Raw genomic sequence first — 20116 nt, 5'->3', positions numbered from 1 at the left:
CCATGTGGTCGCAGGGGTGTGGCTTCGATGACCTCATGGTCGTCTGGTCTTGTAGGTCCAACAACGTCTAAAATCTTTGTTCGTTGTGGCAAAGGCATACTATGTCGTTGTAAATCACGAAGCAGCGGTTTCCAGGCGTCCATTTGTGTTCCTTCTAAACGTGTGATTTATATACTAATAGTTGTATTTTAAAATAAAACGCCTTGTAGATAATATATATAACTAGGCCCATATAATATTATAATACAATATGTATACTCCTCGTAACGTTTAAAAATATACATTTTTTACAAATACGATGAACTTACAATATGTTTGCAAAACACGTTCATTGGCAGCTGCTTACTGATCGATGTACTATTTACTTACTACTTATACAAATCAAATCATTTATTGAATGTATTAACGTATTTATTTATTTTCCGAAAATACAATACTGTCCAGTTTGAAAATCATTACGTGATTTTTTTTAAACTGTTACCTTTTTATCACTGCTAAATTGCCCCCCCCCCCCCGACTTATTTAGGTTCAAGTTAGATGACGTAGATATGCGCGCTTCGTATCTGAATAACAATAGGTTACTTTCCAGTGGTCTTCATTGTATGCAGTGTTTCAACCCCAACCAAGTAGCCATGAATGGTGACAATAGAATATTTGGAAAATGCAAACGTATAGCGCTAGAGAGCTCAGTTGTGTAGTGATATAGTGTCATCGTGGCAGATTTTGCGGCAAAATATTTATGGTTTTCTGTTTAAAATAAAAAAAATAGGAAATGTTGGTAATGCAATTATGTTTATCTTTGGAAGTAAGTGACTGAAATGAACGATTTTATGAGTTTAAAGGTCCACGATCCCCTGAGTTCTCTTACTGTCCATTCTCAGCGTAAATTACAATTCAATAACATCTAGTTTTACTTGGTAGACTGGTTAAATATTAATATATACGTGGCTGATAATTAAGCAGATAATACAGAACGTAAAGACGTTTTATCTCAAACAAGGACTGTGGTAAATAAAGGTAGATTGCATGATAACCCAATTTGCAGGTTTATTATCACATTTCGGTATCGGGTAAACTGTTTTCTGAAAATGAAAAACAAAAAAATAATTTACAGATTCTAAAAAATATTTGTTTTATTGGGACACAGTTACGTATTTGGGTATTTAATGCGTTATTATGCATAAAAAATACTAAACTGTGTCTTTAAGGTAGGAGCTCATTAATTGAGGCCAAAACATACATACATGTATGTTAAACTCCGCAAAGAATTACTACTTCCTCATCAATAATATTATTTAATATTGATTATGATTAAGCTTTTTTCAAAAATGCTTGCGTTTGCACAGGCTAATTTGAAGCTACGTTTGCCATATTGCAGATTCAAGAAAAAATGTCTTAAACATATTTTCTGTCAAAATAAATTTGTCGAATTCGATTTCGAAGACGATATTAAGAAGATGAAACCTTTAGGGGTTAAACCTATTGATTTGAATACCTTCACTTGAGAAGTTTTCAGAGCATTGTCAACAAATGATATATTAGAAAAAACGTGCAAACGGTTAACAGAAACAATTAGTTATGTTGAATGCGTACGAAATTGTTTTCCAATTTGGTTATGTATGCACTTGGCACACGTGCGTGTGCGCTTTAACATGTACGAAAGCAATCGTATTTATTAACTTCCAAATACATAATTTTATAACTTCCTTGTTAAAACCTTACCCTATGTGTAATTCAATGTTATACATGTTGTCTGAAGTGTCACTAATACGCAAATAAATTACGACATAAATATCATTAGTTTCGTAAATTGACTAGGGTGAACGTGCACAAAGTAACGACAGAGATTAATTCCAAAGAATTTGAAGCGATATTTAGATTTTCTAAGTAGATAATAATAACAGTCGAGCCGTGTCATTAGAACAGAGATCTTAAGCCATATGGGTAAAGCGTAGCTCTAGATCAGCTTATGCATACGCTCGGTTTGATCAGGCGCTGACACGACAGCTCATGACACCACTAAACATAGTATATATGACACGGTAGCTCCTGAACAAACAGCGCAATTACGAATCCGAATAAACATGTGTATTTTCTGACTTCGGGTCGTGTATGTTCTTATATACTTAAATACCATACATTTCGCATCCATTACTTGACGTGTACGACAAAGAAAACACTGTTGTTCTATATTCGTAAGACATTCAAAACTAATGATAAAGTTCAGTATAGCATACGTCACTTCTGACCGTTCGGAAGAATACATACCATAGAAAAATAACAAGATTCGTGTATATTTTGAGAGATATGACTTTCCATTATGAAAACCCGGTACCCTAAAAGGAGGCTTACAACTAGAAGTGAATTATAGATGCATTAATGTATACCGGAATGCACAATCCATCCTGCAACACTTCTATTGACTGTTATGACATCCAAGAGTAAAACCAATATCGAAAGAAAAAAATCAAACTTATCCGACAGTGTTTTAATCCTTACACATATATCGCATGTTTAAGGATAAAACTCTATTTTTTGTAGATTTTCTTTACTGAAAGAGCTGACGGCTGCTGTCAAATTAGGATACTACGAGAGGAAATAGAAATCAAGGAAACTTCATGTCTACCTCAGTGTCGTAAGATAGATTTTTCAGAGACATAAGACTTCTGTAATAAACAAATCGTAAATGTATCATTTTCATCCAAACGATATATTTTCATTTTCTAATATGTAATGGACCGGTTATTTTCTAAACGTAGTGTGCCTTAGCAATTTGTTGTTATAAATGTTAAAAAAATTGCCATTCAGCGTATTAAAAAAAGACATTTTCATTAATTTGCTAAATTCATTACGTCATTATTGAATTCCTTCCCTTGTTTCGTAGGATTCTTGTAGTTTACTCAAAAAATCAGCTAGATCGCGACTTTCATCTGAGATGAATTTTTCGAGTCTAGGCTGGTGCTTCATAAATGTAAATAGGAACCATATGAAAGAATATTTACACGGCTTCAAGACACTGAAATTATAAAAAACCACAAAACAAGTGCGAGAGATACCAGTATATTTCTTTTAAGATTGCAAAGATATGAGTTATACACTGCGTCATGTACGATTTTAATTATAAATCCAAAATGACATTTTCAAACCCTCATATACGAATTGTAGCACAAGGAAAAATACACACTACTATATGGGAATTATTAAGCCACTAAATGTCGACGCGTTACAAAAGCGAAGAGAACATTTTATTATAGCAAAATAACGCTCATGTTTATGACTGTCACGCTCTAGTTTTTAAACGGAGTTTTAAATGACAGACTTTTTTTCGGCATAAAAAAATTAGCAATAAATCGTGCGATGTCATTAACAAGTGTTAATGATTCGTAATCTTGTCATATTTTCAAACGTTGCTATTCATTAACAAAATTACATTAGTTATCACTTTGGCCGTTTAATGCACACGATCACCTTACGCCATTAAGTAATGATTCGACACATATTTACGTTGTTTTCGAAACATCATAAGTAAAGTATTCTTTTTAGTTTCACGGCTCGGTTTTTGTTCGTATCGGTCATATTGAATAACCATGACATTTTGTATTTCCAGGTTGAATACAATTTAAAGAGTGTTGAAAAAAACAGTTATAGTTATTGTTATGGAGAAAGAATCCACATAAAACGATAGCAACGGTCTACATAGCTACATGCCAAATGACTTATTGTGGTTAAGAATATCGCAAATATCATGTCTGAGTAAGTTGGTGCTGCGAATCACTTATTGATACGTCGTAGACTTACATTATCATGGATGATATCCCATAGACCTACATTATTATGAATATATCCCATAGACTTACATGATTTTGAACGATATTCCCGTATACCTACATTATTATGAACGATATCCAATAGACCTATATTATTATGAATGAAATTCCCATATACCTACATTATTATGAATGATATTTCCATAGACCTACATGATTATGAATGATATTCGCATATACCTACATTATTATGAATGATATCTCCATACACCTAAATTATTATGAATGATATTCCAATAGACTTACATTATTATGAATGATATTTCCATTGACCTGCATTATTATGAATGATATTCCAATAGACCTACATTATTATAAATGATATCCCATAAACCTACATTATTATGAATTATGGTTTACCTTAGAACATGTAATTCATGCATTGATAACAACGATTTACACAACTAAATGCGTAATAATCACGCACAATTGAACACATTAATTGTTACACTATCATTTCTGTCTGAATGTAGAGATGCAAAACATCAACTGTACATTCATATCAACGGTGTACCACAGAGAGACATCATCTCATGCTCATTTGAAGCGGTTATCAGTGATGAACTAACGTCTTCCAGCAAAAGGCTTGCTTAGTTCCCCGACTTGCTGTCACCATACCACACCCATAATTCAATTGATTGTGAAGAATTATGTCGTTGTTCCCGTTTGTCAAATTGAATTGTATAACTATTAAACATTGTTCATCATGGCTTATTTTCAAATATGTAATGCTGCATTTTGTAGAATTTAGCATCAGTATCTGTATGATCATCGCGTCTTTTTAAATAAGATATAAAATGGTAATATGTTATATCTCTCTCGACGCTTATAAAGCGCTTTAAAGGTACAACACAATAATACATAGCCCAAAATAGATTTTAATGTTCAAACAAACATGGCCATTCGAACTAAGATGGTATAAGTCTACGTATGTTACGTTATTAACAGTTTATTATTAATACATTCAACCAGAATTTTAAGAAACTAATTAAATCATTTTTAATCTATTTCACAACAATTAAATCACAATGGCACCGTCACACCAAAAATGACATCCTAAATGCGACTAAAAGTCATTTTTTAGAAACCATCAAAAGTCGTAGTAAGAACGTGAATGTTTTTTGTTCTCAAAGAATTCTAAACAACATTGGCCATTTCAACGTGGGTCAGGCTAGCTGCTACATGTATCTTTGTGTGTACGCAGTGATCTCACCACGTCCTACACGTTCATTTTGCATTCGGCGATGATCGACGATGTCAAGGTCCGGAAAGCCTAAAATGCTAAAGAAAGAACAATGTCAAGATCGTTAAAAATAATAAGAAGCGAAATATATAGTAGGATGTCAGAGAACACCCATAACTTTTTAATAAAATGCTAGATACTGTAAATGCTATTTGATTTTAGCGTTATTTCAAAACATGCAATGCACTCAACCTCCGTAACAACACACCGAATGAAAATTTGTATATTTTCTTTATTCTGGAATTTCGGATCAGAATAAGTCGAGATTTAGATGCATAGGCCAATCAAAAATATATAAAAGCAGAATATCGCGTCTCATAATGTTTCTAAAGCGATATTTTTGCATCGTGGATAGCATCTTTTCCTAATATTTTTTAACACACACATACCTACCGAGCAAGAATTCAGATTGAAACATAAATATTAATCCACATAGAAACAGATCTCTTTTTTTGGAGAAATCCTACCTTAAAGCGCTATGCTAATGTATAAACAAATTTGCTACTGACAGTTTGCTGTAATTCGGCATTTAATATAGCATCATGTGTTTACTTGTCTTTGTCTAATAAAAAACACCAACAGATTGAATACGTTTTTAAAGACATTTATGTAAGAATCATTGTATAAACAATTTTATAACATGACCTACGCTCCAGGAGTGAAATAACGTAATGCTCAATTTTGTTTATTACACAGGTGTTATTACACTAGTTATATAACTGTGAAATGACGTCATTTTTGTGACGAAATGACGTCGTTATTCCAACGAATTTCTTCAGTTAAACTCTTTTACAATGTGAATAAACGGTGAAAAGAGCATACAATAAAAAGATAATTTGTTGGTCATGTTATAAATAGAATCTTAGATTCGTGGTCATTTTGTATTGACTTTATTAAACTCGTCATCTAAATAAAGACAAAAACTCGGCAAGCCTCGTTTTTATCTTTATTTAGATGACTCGTTTAATAAATTCAATACAAAACGATCACTCATGCAAGATCCTATATTTGTTTTCAAGTGTTCGCGGTCTTGCAGATATTTCTTTAAAGTTCATCACATAACCATGTTGAAGTATCTAGAATACAATTGAATGAAAAACACACACTAAAAACAAACAATAGCAACATATTTGTTTTAAATTATAAATATGCATATCATCCATGCGTTTACCGTGCGCTTTGTTGTTCTGAAATAAAGCCATAAATTGTTGCCGACTAGACGGTGGTGTATATGGTATTTATGTGTCGTACGAAACGTTTCAAAGAATGCATCCTTATCTGATTTTAAAAGCATATCAATACATCATTGCCTGCTCTGAAAGGATTCTCGGATGTAATTTGCGGGTGTTATTCTATATTGCTATATCCACAAAAGGCTTCAATGACAGTTAAACAGTTAAGCGAAAGAAATAGATCATACAAACAGAATCAAATTGATTTGCTCTGCATTTGGCGATTGTTTACAACAGTATTTAGTGTAGTTAGAAATGCGCTCAATATCGTCAAATGTGTCTATTGACAGTAGTCGCTGGTGTGTCAATATTTCTTTTCAAGTCAGTCGTTTTTTCACTAATCACTTCAGTACGGTAAAACATGTATTTTGCTTTAAACAAATCGAATAATGCAAAGATACATATAAACAAATTTATATTACATCTGTTTGGCCTAATTAATAATACGGTTTATGAGTAGGCGTTTTTCCAATGTGCTTGCGAATGAACGGACTTGTGTTGGAGCGTTTTCTCACGACGCGGCTTATTTATAAACTAAAGGTTTCACATTCAAAAATAACCACATCGGAAACATGTATCTTGCCCATATAAATAAGTGAAACTCGATTTTGCAGACACTACTTAAAGATATAAGCCGTAACGGTTTAAATGTATTGTTTTGAAAGACTCCACTTGAGAAGTTGTCATACGCATTGTCATCCGCTGAGATATTACAGAAAACGCAAATGTAATTTACAGAAACAGAAACAGTGATATATTTGAAGTTCATAGGAAATTGTTTTCAAAGTTGGATATGTATTGACTTAATATAATGAGCGCGGTATGCGCGTGCGCTTTAACATCTACATATACCGATAATATATGACGAATGTAATCGTACTTTTTCAACTCCAAGATAAGTTAATGTACGTGACCTGTTAAATCCAAACGCTATGTGAACTCAATGACAAATTTGTTGTGAAAACTGCCACACCTTTTTGCAAATTAAGAATCATAAATTGACTAGGTCTTTGTGTAAAGCAAGTAATAGTAAAGATGTGCTCCAATGAATTTGTAGCGATTTTTCGTACATTTTAGCCGAGACATACGAAAAGAGATTTAAAGCCATGTTCAGCAGGCGTAGATCTAGACCAGCTTGTGAAGTGTAGTTAGAAGCTACCCTGTCAGCTTATTAGAAAATGAAACCTGGCGTGAATCTATCGTCGCTAACATGATAGCTCCGTACTAGACTGCACAAACACGATTGCGAATTAACGTGTATAGTTTTCTTTCTTCAGGACTTAAAACCACGAAATGCGCATCCATTACTTTATAAGACAAAGTAAAAAACATTTGTCAGAATTCGTTATTGAATTCCTTACTAATGATATGTAATCCAATTTAAAAGTTGTCACTCCTGAACAATATTTGCTTGTGAAAAGAAGAGGATTACTGTTAATTTTGAGGAATATGACTGTTCATATTACATGATTTTTTTGTCATAATGCAGCTTGGTCGTGAAAAGCTTTAAAATATAATGTACAAAAACAGGCACAACAGGAGAGGGGATTAAAAACGCAGAATAGAATGTTGACGTGTTCTTAATATCGGACTGCGTACACCATACTGTGACACTAAGATAATACTGATTTTTGCCTGGAAACATTCGCAATTACAGCGTATAAAATGAAAAAATAGTAATAACCCGATACAGCAAAAAGTAACAGATCTGTTGCTCTGGTTTATACATAACCTCTGATTAGTTAGAGTGGTATTTGTAATTGCATTTTTATTTTGAATTGCAATGCTATGAGGTTAATTTTTCTCTTCACGTTAATGTTTTGAGAATAAATCTGCGCGTAGTGGTAGCTTTGGGCGCAATTAAACCGGTTAAAATCAAGGTTAAATGCAACAAAAACATTTATCGCACAATTATAAGTTCACACGAACATATACAATTATGTTTTTGGCGTTACATGTTCAATGCTTGTAAAGATGAATAGACGGTTATACGTACTCAGTACAAATGTAATCTCACAAAATGTATGTTGCCGGTAATCATCATAATCGCCATCAAAAGATAAATTGTCATGTGGGATCTAAAAATGTTATTGATCGGCGATTTAAAGTACAATGCTACGTTCTTCATAACACATAAAACATACATTTACTGCATGTTTTCTTCATGTTTAAAATATGTTCCAGACAATAAACCATAATAAATAGAACACATAAAAACATCATGTTTTAATCATAATAAATTCTTTTACATAATAATTCGCAAAGTGATAACAACACAACAACAGGATGAATGACAAAATAATTTGAAACATTTTTTAAATACATGTTTACTGAAATAAAAAAAGAAAATCTTCATGTTTTCCAAGATGTCAAACAAATGTTATTTTCCTGTTTGAAGGAAAACAAAAACGCTGAGTTGTACTTATTCGATACACAGTAACTTATAAACAAAATGTGTTTGTCTTCACGAATTTTGTTACATTTACGTTGATATACGTTTATTGTAGGTCGATGTTTTGTCGCTTTCTTGAATTTACGTTCAACACCATCGATGACACCAAAGAGCCTTCAAAGTTTTTCGCAAAGATCTTCTGAACTTCATGTCCAGAAACCAATACACGAACGGATTGATCACTTGATTAATGAATACAAACCGTAATCCAAATAACAAGAGGGCCTTATGTTCATTAGAAAGAGTTCGTAAAATGTGTTTGTCCCTAGCAACTATTGACAGAATTATCAAGTATAACACAACATTAAACGTAAAAACAATGCTTATCGTCAGCGTTATTTTAGTTTTACGCCGCATTCGTAGGATGTGATAAAGTTTATTGTTACATGCATTTGTATTATTCGTCTTCAGACATTCAGTTGAACAACTCCTCCTCCTAAACATTATGTCTATGCTTTGCTGACGTGAATGTCGTTTATCCGACTGGTTTTTATTCACGTTGCCTTTCGTGCGACATGGATTTGACAGCGTATGTTCCGATTGTGTGCACCTGTTGTTGTTAGAAGAAACACTTTCCCTCTGCTTTAGTACATCATTGTTTTCATGTTTTCCATTCACTGGTGTTTTACTAACTAAACTTTCTCGTGATAGCTCGGTTTCCATGTCCGATGTGATCCCATTCGAACTTATTGAAGGTGTATCCATTGAATTATCGGGAATAATTACGATACTAGGAGGGCAATCGTAACGGCAGGTGTTTGTTCGAGTTTGTAAAAATTTCTTGAATAACAAAATATACAAAATGACCGTCGTTAACAGTATCCATGGAATGATTACCAATTCAGCAGACATATAGAGTGTGTGCATACCAGTGTCATCAAACATGTCGTCTTTTTCGCAGACGGATACTTCGACATTATATTCATCGTCAATGTTCGTATTAATTTCCCAAAATGCTGGTACCGGTGATGACATTATGGCAGTTGCAATGCAAATCACTAAGCAGATAAGCAAAGCATGACGGGTCCGTATTTGCCATCCGTGAGGTTGACACAATTTCCGGTATCTATTATACGCGATGACACAAAGACAAAGAGCTTGGCCAGTCACTGTGAACATATTGAAGAATGATTTAATCTTACACAACGCTTCGATCTGCGGATACACGTACCAGTATAGTTGAGTGACAATCTCTCCGGGCATTGTGGTAAATACACTTATGATATCCATAAACGCTAAACACAAAACAAAGTGTCGGAAGTTACACGATGGATACCGGAAAAAGAACACGTAAATGACGATGACATTCCCAAAAAATCCAACGCACATTTCTACTGCTACGTACGCGGACACTCATGTGAGCGCAGCGACCATGTCGCGGTTTAGATCTTCTGCAGTTATATTCATTGTTCTACTGACTGACTTCTCAAGCGAGCGCCGTTTTAAAGGGCTGTACGAAACAAGTCTCTGAAAACCGATAATAGCATAGTCTGTACCATGTCAACAGTCGATGACCGATTTTACGGCAGTGAAACACTTTAAATAATTAAAACGACCTTTAAAGTTGTTGATTCTATTTGGTTTTTGGTTTTCAAAAAAACACTGTGTTGATTCTTGCCGTGTGTACTACACACAGACTATAATGAACTCGCTTTATTGCTTATTATGTTCATACCAATCAGACAAGCATTGACCGTTTAATATGTTAATACATGAATGTATGAAATAAAACATAATGCAATATGAAGATATAAGGAAAATAAAGGAGCATTATCAGTGAGGAAAATTTTAAACATTTTTCTATAATTTGCAATATATTTCAAAGTCTATGTTTTAGTCATAGTGACCGCCCAGATTCGCGAAAGTTGGAGGATATCTGAATTACAAATGTTATTTTCATAGAGTTTGCTTTTGCTTTGCCGGACGGAGGAACATAATCCTGGTCGTTTAGGTGACACGCGCACCTACAAACATGCAGCGTGGAAACCCTTTTTAAATCATATAGCATAACTGTAATGTTGATAATAATAGCAATTCAATGCTTGTAGAAAAACTGGCCATGTTTTGCATATTGTTATTTTTATGTATTGATACGTTTAGAAATAGATAAAGTTGGCATTGAAAGTAAGGTCATATAGTGAGGTTATACTTTTTAATCATTAACTATTATTTTGTTTGTTTGCATTTATATTGCGTTTCTTTTCTTTTTCACATCAGTTTACATCGTTGCAACCAGGGTTATGTAGCGAAATACTAGTTGTTAATTTGCTGCAAAACATTATCACGTGAAAAATAGATAACAAAACCACGTTCGATTAATGATATTAAATATGATATTACTGTATATGTTATATGATAAGATATTTAAATGTAAACGATGGATCCCATTCAAAATGCTACATAATAATTGAGTCACATCATCCAAAAATAGCTCCAGACCTGAATGCGCATTCTGCAACATATTGCTTTAAATAAAATATACAGTAACAGCGTTTTTGATGGGGGAAAATTGTACTTTTGTGTTAATGGTCTATGCAAAACAAAGATTAACTGCGGTCAAGATCAGTTTTAACTTAAGTTTATCCTTGTTACTCTTAGAAAAACAACAACAAAGGGCGCTGCAAAACTTACCAATAGCAATTTAAATAAAAATGTTTGAAAGCATGTGCAAATAAGTATACATCATTTTCATCAAACATAGTTATGAAATATGAAGTCAAAAGTATAACCAAATAAAATTTTGCTTTTATTTGCAATTGATTTCAATATTGTCGTAAAAAATCCAGATTATTTAATGAACACGGATATTCAGTTTTATCATTCTTATGAGTTTATTATGAAGTATGTCAAGATTGTGACTTTCTTTATGATTTTGGGTTATACTGCTATCCTCTAATTTGCATACCGACTATTTGGAATGACTGATATTATATTGACAAAAAAGAAGGAATCGGGATTTTGGAAATAACTGTTAAAATACATTAATGTCTTTTCGGCTTTAAACTCTGTCAAAAACAGTCGATATAAATGTCATCGATAGTATTGATATTCAACTTATAATAATCGAAAATACCTTAATTCTTAGGAAGAAAAATGTCCTAGAAAAATTCGGAATACCACCCAAGGCTTTCATTACTTTATGGAGCTTTTATGACTTTAGTGACTAATTGAGAATTACGAAAAACTGAACAGATTTGATACATATAAAAACCGTTAGCTAAAATCAAACAATCAATATTTTACAAAAGAAATTAAGGAAATCTTAGATAATAAATCAATTGACAAGTTCATAACCAAACAGAAACTGTTGCGACCTCATAGATTTAAATTTTTGTTTATTATTGAGTGTAAATGTGTGACTAACTGGTTATATGTGATTTCTGTTTAGAATTAAGGGTAAATGTGTTACTCACTGGTTAAATCTGATTTTTGTTTAGAATTAAGGGTAAATGTGCTACTTACTGGTTGAATTTGATTTCTGTTTAGGAGTAAGGGTAAATGTGTTACTTACTGGTAGAATGTGATTAATGTTCAGAATTAAGGGTAAATGTGTTACTTACTTGTTAAATGTTTTTTTTTCTGTTTAGAATTTATGGTAAATGTGTTACTAACTGATGAAATGTGATCTCATTTGATCGCGAACCAACCTCTATCCTATTATAACCGTTCACAACGAAGCACTGATTGCCGAACGGCTTGTTTTTGTTCCTCTTTGGGTCATTACTGGCAAAAACAGACACTTTTCTAGATGGCGACTTGAAGTGCGGCGATGGCTCAGTACTTGACCAACTGATATTCGGTTTATCTTCTAATGTCTTTAATGAAAACTAAATAAAATAAATTACAATGACGATATTTCGGAGAAATAAAACGCAAGTCAGCTCAATTGTTGATGAAAAAAAGAGGAAGGGTCATGCACATTTATGACCAATATACGGGGTGGTTCATCGGAGTATGAAAAACAGATTGCATGGGTGGATCCAATCAGAATGCTATGTACTCGAAAACGTAAACAGTTGTTATGTAACTATTCAATGATAAATGATAAGGCTCATGCCATACGTTAAGACTTTAATAATTTAAACTTAAGTTATGAGGAAAGAACAAAAACTGAATTAGTTGTAATAAAAACGACTTTTTTGGCCATCAATATGTTCTATCGAATCAATTTGATGCATTCGATCAAACAGCATGTTACTTAGTATGCCGAAACAAATTCTATTATATTTTATTTAATATCAAATGGTTTATAAACCTGAAGGTGACTTTTAAACTAATATCGTAAACCACATGTTGACGTGCGACTTAATTGCCAAGCCCCTTTTCCGATGGGCTGTCATCATGAATAGCTGTCAACAGACCTCAAGTTTGAAGTATGTGTGTTGTTGTAGCTCGTCATATAAGATAAAACGAGGTCTTTTGTGAAATGCTTATTAATAAACTAGTAATAATTTGTATCCCAGTTTACGATCTTCTTACAATATTTACATACTAGTATCATAATTTCTATACAGTTGGAGATATTTAACATAGGCGCTTAAGGAGCTCCAAAACTTCGAAATAAACTCGATATACGTATGTTATTTATCAAACATGTAAGCACAACCTGTATACAACTGACTTAACATTGTAAGTAGCTTGAAAAGCATGTTTATATATTGAATATAATTTGAAAATTAAATGAAGAAAGTACATGGATCTTCAAATCGAACGAGCATTTTTTAAGCGCAAAAACTTAACGCAATTAGTAGATACATAGCTAACATAACCATAAGAAAGCAACAGTCAATCACACACATGAAACATGAAACATAATTCCCATTTCGATTACTATTTGTAATGTTAAATCCCTGAGGGTTCTCTATAATCGTCTGTTGCCAAACTATATCGGACGTGAACGTTTTCAAATCAACAAATCTCACCAATAATAACGTACTAAAGGCTCGCTTTTTACTTTTTCTTTAACAAATGAAAATAATTTTCTTACGGCTGTAATGCGTTTATTAAACCGACGAAAGGCTGATCACGTTTATTCATGAAAACAAACTGCAGCCATTGTCAATGGAATCTTAATTTCGACTAATTTGTTTTGTTGTTTGTTTGTTTCATCTTACTAAGTTCATTGTTATTTGTGCTGTTTTATTGATCGAGCTAATTATGGCATGCGATTTCTTTAAATAAGTGCATAAGCAAAAACCGAATAAAATATCTTGTTTAGATCCAATTGTGTATACAATACTAAACAATAAATGCAACAACTATAAAACATACATTATAAAAAATATTGTATTGGGGTCTAAAACCCGATGAAAGGCAGAGAAATTATAAACAGATATGACAACAATATTCAATGATTTAATGCTCACCACAGCTACTGCATTATAACTTTGAAGGGCAAGATGAAAGAAAATTATAACAAGTACTATCTAACCACCTTCATAAGTTTTCTATATATAGATAATCGTTTTGTTTTTAAACATTTAAATGGTAAAACAGAGCGTTGATAAGAACGCACAAATTAGTTATACTTTTTTTCAGTTTGTTTTGCAGTACACGTCTCTTGTTTTTGAAATCATCTTTAAAAAAAACTCGGTAATCAACGTCATTCCATTATTTTCTGCTTTGAATACATACGAACAACGAATAGAGAAGATGACAGCTTCTTCGTCTGATTACTGATGACATTAACCGATTTACATTTTTTCCAAATATACCAAGAAAAGGGAAATTAGAACCACATGTATATCATTTCTTATAACACATTATGTTCTACTTTCGCAGACTAATCGGTTTATGATTTGAAAGAATGCATTTGATAATAAGAATATGTCCTAAAATAACAATGTGCGATAAGATTTTGAAAATATTTTCAAAATATAAGCTTGCTTAAAGCATGTAAAATTTAATAATTCATGAGATCTCGAACTAATCCTATATAATATTTTCCATGTTATTTCCAATTAAACCGTTAACTGTTTGAAGCTTCACTAAAATGGCAAACGTTAATGATGACGTTGGTTTCTATACGTTTGCGTTAATAACTTTATAAGAGGGTCAGATTCTTTCCCCAGCGAGTGCAGCTTGATAAATCCCTACGCCGTTTCGTCACTATAGTTTTATTTATATATGTTTTTGTTGTGCATGTGTATGTTGTGCAGTTTAAGTTTCACTGTCGCTACATGTAATAGCAATTTTATGCAACTAGCGTTAATTATTATTTCTGTTTAATGTCGTAGCGTTTTTAATGTCTTATATTGTATATTCACTCTTGCATACAAGATGTTTGTTATTCAAAATAAATAAATTAACAATAATTTTACAAAAAAACAACAACTGTTTAAATGTTTGAGTTTGTTTAAACAAAACGAATGTCAGTCACTGCCCATGTTCTGCACATCATGTAGGGTATTTTCGACGGTCACTTTCAATTTAATTATACTGCAAAACAAAAGTGAAGCAACCGGCTTCACATTAAACGGATTTCTTGTATAATTCAAATTCAACTGGAATATCGATATTATGTGAAAGTTGTGTAGTGTAATATTCATCATATCCATTTCCATATTGGTATCCTATGATCGTTTAATATTATTCTGTGTACCGGTAATCTCGACAGAGAAAGTGATCTAATACACATTCAAACCGATAGTAAAGGTTGTTAAAAATGCCAAGTGCACTAGTTAATTAAATCAGGAACAATATTTCATATAATATGTAAATTAAATAACAATTTATTATAGAATGTTGCTGGGTAGGACAGGTTGCATGTGTTTAATATCCTACTAGAATTTGACTTCTGGTTCACCAAATTTTCCTGTTTCGTCGTAAACCTTTTTCTGTTGAACAGTATACTATATATTTATACAAAAAAGCATTACTTGACTTTTTCTGGAATGTTATTTGTTTAAAACAGACGAAATAACGCCATTTTAATTGAATAAAAAAGATTTAAAAGTTAAATGGTGAGGTGTTATATTTTATGGTTATTTAAATGGATGAAAACTAATGTGTAGGAACATGAGTTTGTTTATTAATCGTTTCTATTGCCGATTTAACTTTAATAAGGTCATCTGTTGAATGAACTGTGTGTATGCAAATGAAGTAAAATGTGACTTATGAAGTAACATGTGACTTACACCGAGCATACGCAATACGTGTGTTTACACCGGAAAATGTGTTATCGTCGAAAATACCCCTACGTCGAAAATACCCTACGCGACATGTAAATTTATTACTTGTAACTTTAAAGTCTTTTTTATGAAAATGTTTTCGACCTATATATGATTACATAGTGTCATACATGTATCCGAAGTGCAAGAATACACAGGAAAATGATTCTTGATATTGATGTGAACTGTTAAGATAGAAACAATATACCACTCTAACATGAAAAGGCTGTGTGACTTCTGATTTTCAGTATATAGCCTGATCGTCCAGAAAATCCTGTATATTGTATATATACTGACACGTTTTCATGTTTATTGCAATAAATCGGCGTATCTTTCAGCTAACCTCGTCTTATTCACATATAAGAATCACTAGAAAAAAGTGACATAACATAAACCTTTTACTATAAAATTGGAATAAATCGGCGGTATCTGTAAGCTCACGATTTTCGGCGTCTAGACAGAACGGGCTACTGCATTATTGTAATTATAGACGTGTTAATGAAGTATTACTTCCAGACAAAACAACCTTCGCAAAACATCATCGAATTTTCCAGATGCTTGAAACAAGTCTGAACCAGGCGTGCAAGCGAATCTTCCAGTAAACAAGGAAATAAATGGTCTGCATGATAATACAGATGCAAAACCAACGTTATGTATGTTAATTAATTCTTAAATTAACAAGATGCTTTGTTATTATTATGCTTGTTTACTAGTGTATGTATTGTTTTTGTTTTTTTTATTTTTGTAGATTTAAACAGGATTCATATTGCAAAGTACCTTTAATATATTTACTGAAAATCTTCTACATGAAAAAAACTGACGTCGATAAACGACTTAGACTATATGTTTTTGTCGATACAATAGTATAAGACATTCAAATGTAGACGATATGTTTAGCCATAATGACTCATGGACCATATATATATATATGGCGTCATATTTATGTTTTAATACGAAATTTTCTTCAGTATGTGTTGAAAATTGTTAATAAGAAAATATACGTTACAAACACACGAAACATATTTTATGAAGTGGCTTTGGTGAACCTCCGATTATAAGGGATGAAACGGTTCAATACCTGTGTGAGACGAACTATGGTGAACTCTCTTGTTTTATTTCGATTTTTTGGTGAAAAGACGTTTATTGAATATAAGGAGCTTGCAACTGAGGAGACACATAGGCCAGTACCATGACCATTTTTTAGCTCAAATCAGAAGTCAAATTTGAGTGTCCACTGTTAAGTTTTTAAGAATGTCCGTCAGCTCACGAATAATCTTAACTGCTTTGAACATGTTCAAAATAATCGCCGAAATTCTGAATTCGTATGGCGTCTTGGCTAGAACGCCGTGACATCGCCAAAGGGAAGTCATAGACGTAACAGCAAAGTAGTACAAACGCCAACGTCGCAGTAGTATCGTAGACCCGCTTAGAACGTATTGAGGACGACAAGACGTCGCCGATGATTGATTGCGCTTTCCTACAATATCACGTGAGGATCGATCGATAACAGTTCGATACTATAACAATGTTTTTGTAAAGAACACGGTCCTACTCGGCCCAGAGGGCATCTGTTTTTCTCTTCTAAGAAAACAAATAGTGAGCAGCGGGTGATTATTGAGTCTCTCTTCCATAGTTTCTTTGATCTGTACGTTTAGGTCGCTCCTTAACATATTTCATTTTTTGGCGTGACTTGGCTTTTTATGTCTGACACTTCTATTGTACCATAAGTAGGACCCCGAGGTTCTCAATGCGATGGGAATAATGGGTTAATTACCCGCCAAGGATATTTGAGCTTGGGAAAAACGATGAGCTAGTTGATTTAATTAAAATCTAAAATAGACCTCACACATTGAAGCCTTGACAGAAGTCACACAGATTTGAAAATAAAAACAACATGTTTATACATGCAACGCAGATGTAAGTGGCCAATCGCTTAAACGATATAAGAAAATCCATACATCACAAACATGAAACATAAAATAAAATTCAATTATTTGTATAATCGTAGTTGAAATTTCAAACTCAGTTAATTAAAAAAAGCGTTATAAACAAGTATTCATGATTATAGTATCCGGATTGGACTTTAGTTTTTCAGTGAACTGTACAGCTAGAGAAACGACTGAATAGTTTATGTTCTAAACCAACTATGATGTCCATCAATTGATTGGAGTGTATTATGTTAACGACCAACAAGCGTGTCATATATTATACCGACATATGTTGATGTATAACACTGACATTCCCACATTTGTTTTAAGATGGTGGATTTAAAAGCCTACCAACTTCTTAAAGCATGCATCCAAAAATATTTTATTCCATTAAGAAAAAAAAATGTTGTATAACTGTTTTTTGTAAGAATTTTCAATCAATGTTTAATGCATTGCATAAAAACGGCGATTGTTGTATTCATGCATCGTTGTTTAGGGCGGTATTCATTAATAGCCATCTCCTCTTCATTCCCCAGCTGATGCTTTTAAATGATATATGGATTTGGAAATTGTTCTTAAAGGGTTGTTATGTTTAATGGTCGTCATTAGGGAACGTTCTTGTGAACTTGTATGAATTGAAGATAAAACCATCAAGACGTATAAAAAAGTTCGGAGGAAAAAACATTGAATTCCGTTTTGAATAAAATGTAAGTCAGGTTTTATTGTCCCATAAAAATGCAGACGCTTGTTTTTTTCAATTGTATAATGATGAGACGTTAAACACACCGTTTTGCTGAAATATCATTAAATGTACTATTAGGTGATTAACGTGTGTTTAAATCAAATATTCTGGCCACGAATGTCTATAATTTTATAAATAAATGCATACAACCAACCAGCGTATTTCGACACATTGTATTCTGTAAAAAAAAACACATGGAATAAATAACCGTCTAAAAGCGTAATATGTCTTCAAAAGTGTTGATAGAGTTATGATATTCTACCTCGACCCGCGACTTCTTTTCTATAGACAGATGGAACAATTTAATATTTAAAAAGTGTATTCATACATTTTGTTCATGATTTAAATATAAACGTTATCAATTAACTACCGGCATTCGCAATGAATTGTGCTACACTACTGTCATGTGAGTGATATAACGCGTGCGTAAAGCGGTGTTTTTTCTGTGCCCGCTTAACATATCCCTATGGAAATTAGTAGCAAACGTTGATAAAAAGATGACATACTCGTTTAAACCACTTTGATAAATACTTATTTAAAGATAAATCTAATTAAGAATGTCCTTTTCATAACACTACACTTCGAAACTTTTCTAACGCACCACTTAATCATATCAATATAGCTCCCTTATTTTTGAACGGCTTGTGTTGAAATTTTGACCAAGAATAATTCAGGTCAGTTATTATGCAGACCTTCCTCTTTGTTCGACATCTTCTCATCTGTGTTGTATAAAGAATGGGGCAGTTAAATGTTGTCAATGAAAACAATTAATATTGTCTTGACTATAGAATCATTTACTTGAACCATACACTTCCTTTCATTATCCTCAACCATATGACGCGCTGTGTAGTTTTAACAATATTTATTAAAACAAATATACATTCAAGCTTCAAGAAACAATCATACATGTGAAATTATACAAAATAACATTTATCATACATTAATATGACAATAAACATTAATCAACATAACGAATAAGTAAAAAGCTGCGAAGATGCTTGAAGAATAATTGTCAGTGTATGAAGTCCTACAAAATAAAGATATAATCATATGGCTAATCATAAGTCTTAAAACGCAGGAAGTGACAAATCGGATCTTGTATCAGCTCGAAGGAAGTTCATGAAGTTTAGAGTAGATGAAAAATTACTTCCAGTTCATATGCCCATGAATTGATTTTTCTCGAAATTTACACGACCTGGAAAGTCTATTAAAGGCTTCTGAACTAGACGCAATCTTGTTTAGGAAACCAAACATGTTCCCGGGATACTTATATACGTGCATTAAGATTTGCATTGCGTTTTATTCGTTTAATTATTCTTGCTTGTTTTTTTACCTAAGAATAATGTATATATCCAGTCTAATCATAGAAATCTTTAATCTGCCCGACAATAATAAGTATGTTGTATCGATAATTGGCGTAGGCGCGAATATAGACTAGGACTGAATAAATATAAACTAGGTTGTGTTTTAAAACTATTCCTAGCTCATACTGACCGAATACAATTCAGTTAATGAATTCATAA

This window comes from Dreissena polymorpha, chromosome 8 (assembly GCF_020536995.1).
Source record: "Dreissena polymorpha isolate Duluth1 chromosome 8, UMN_Dpol_1.0, whole genome shotgun sequence".
Lineage (NCBI taxonomy): Eukaryota > Metazoa > Mollusca > Bivalvia > Myida > Dreissenidae > Dreissena > Dreissena polymorpha.
The sequence above is the reverse complement of the archived record's forward strand: the minus strand, read 5'-3'. Positions refer to the sequence as shown.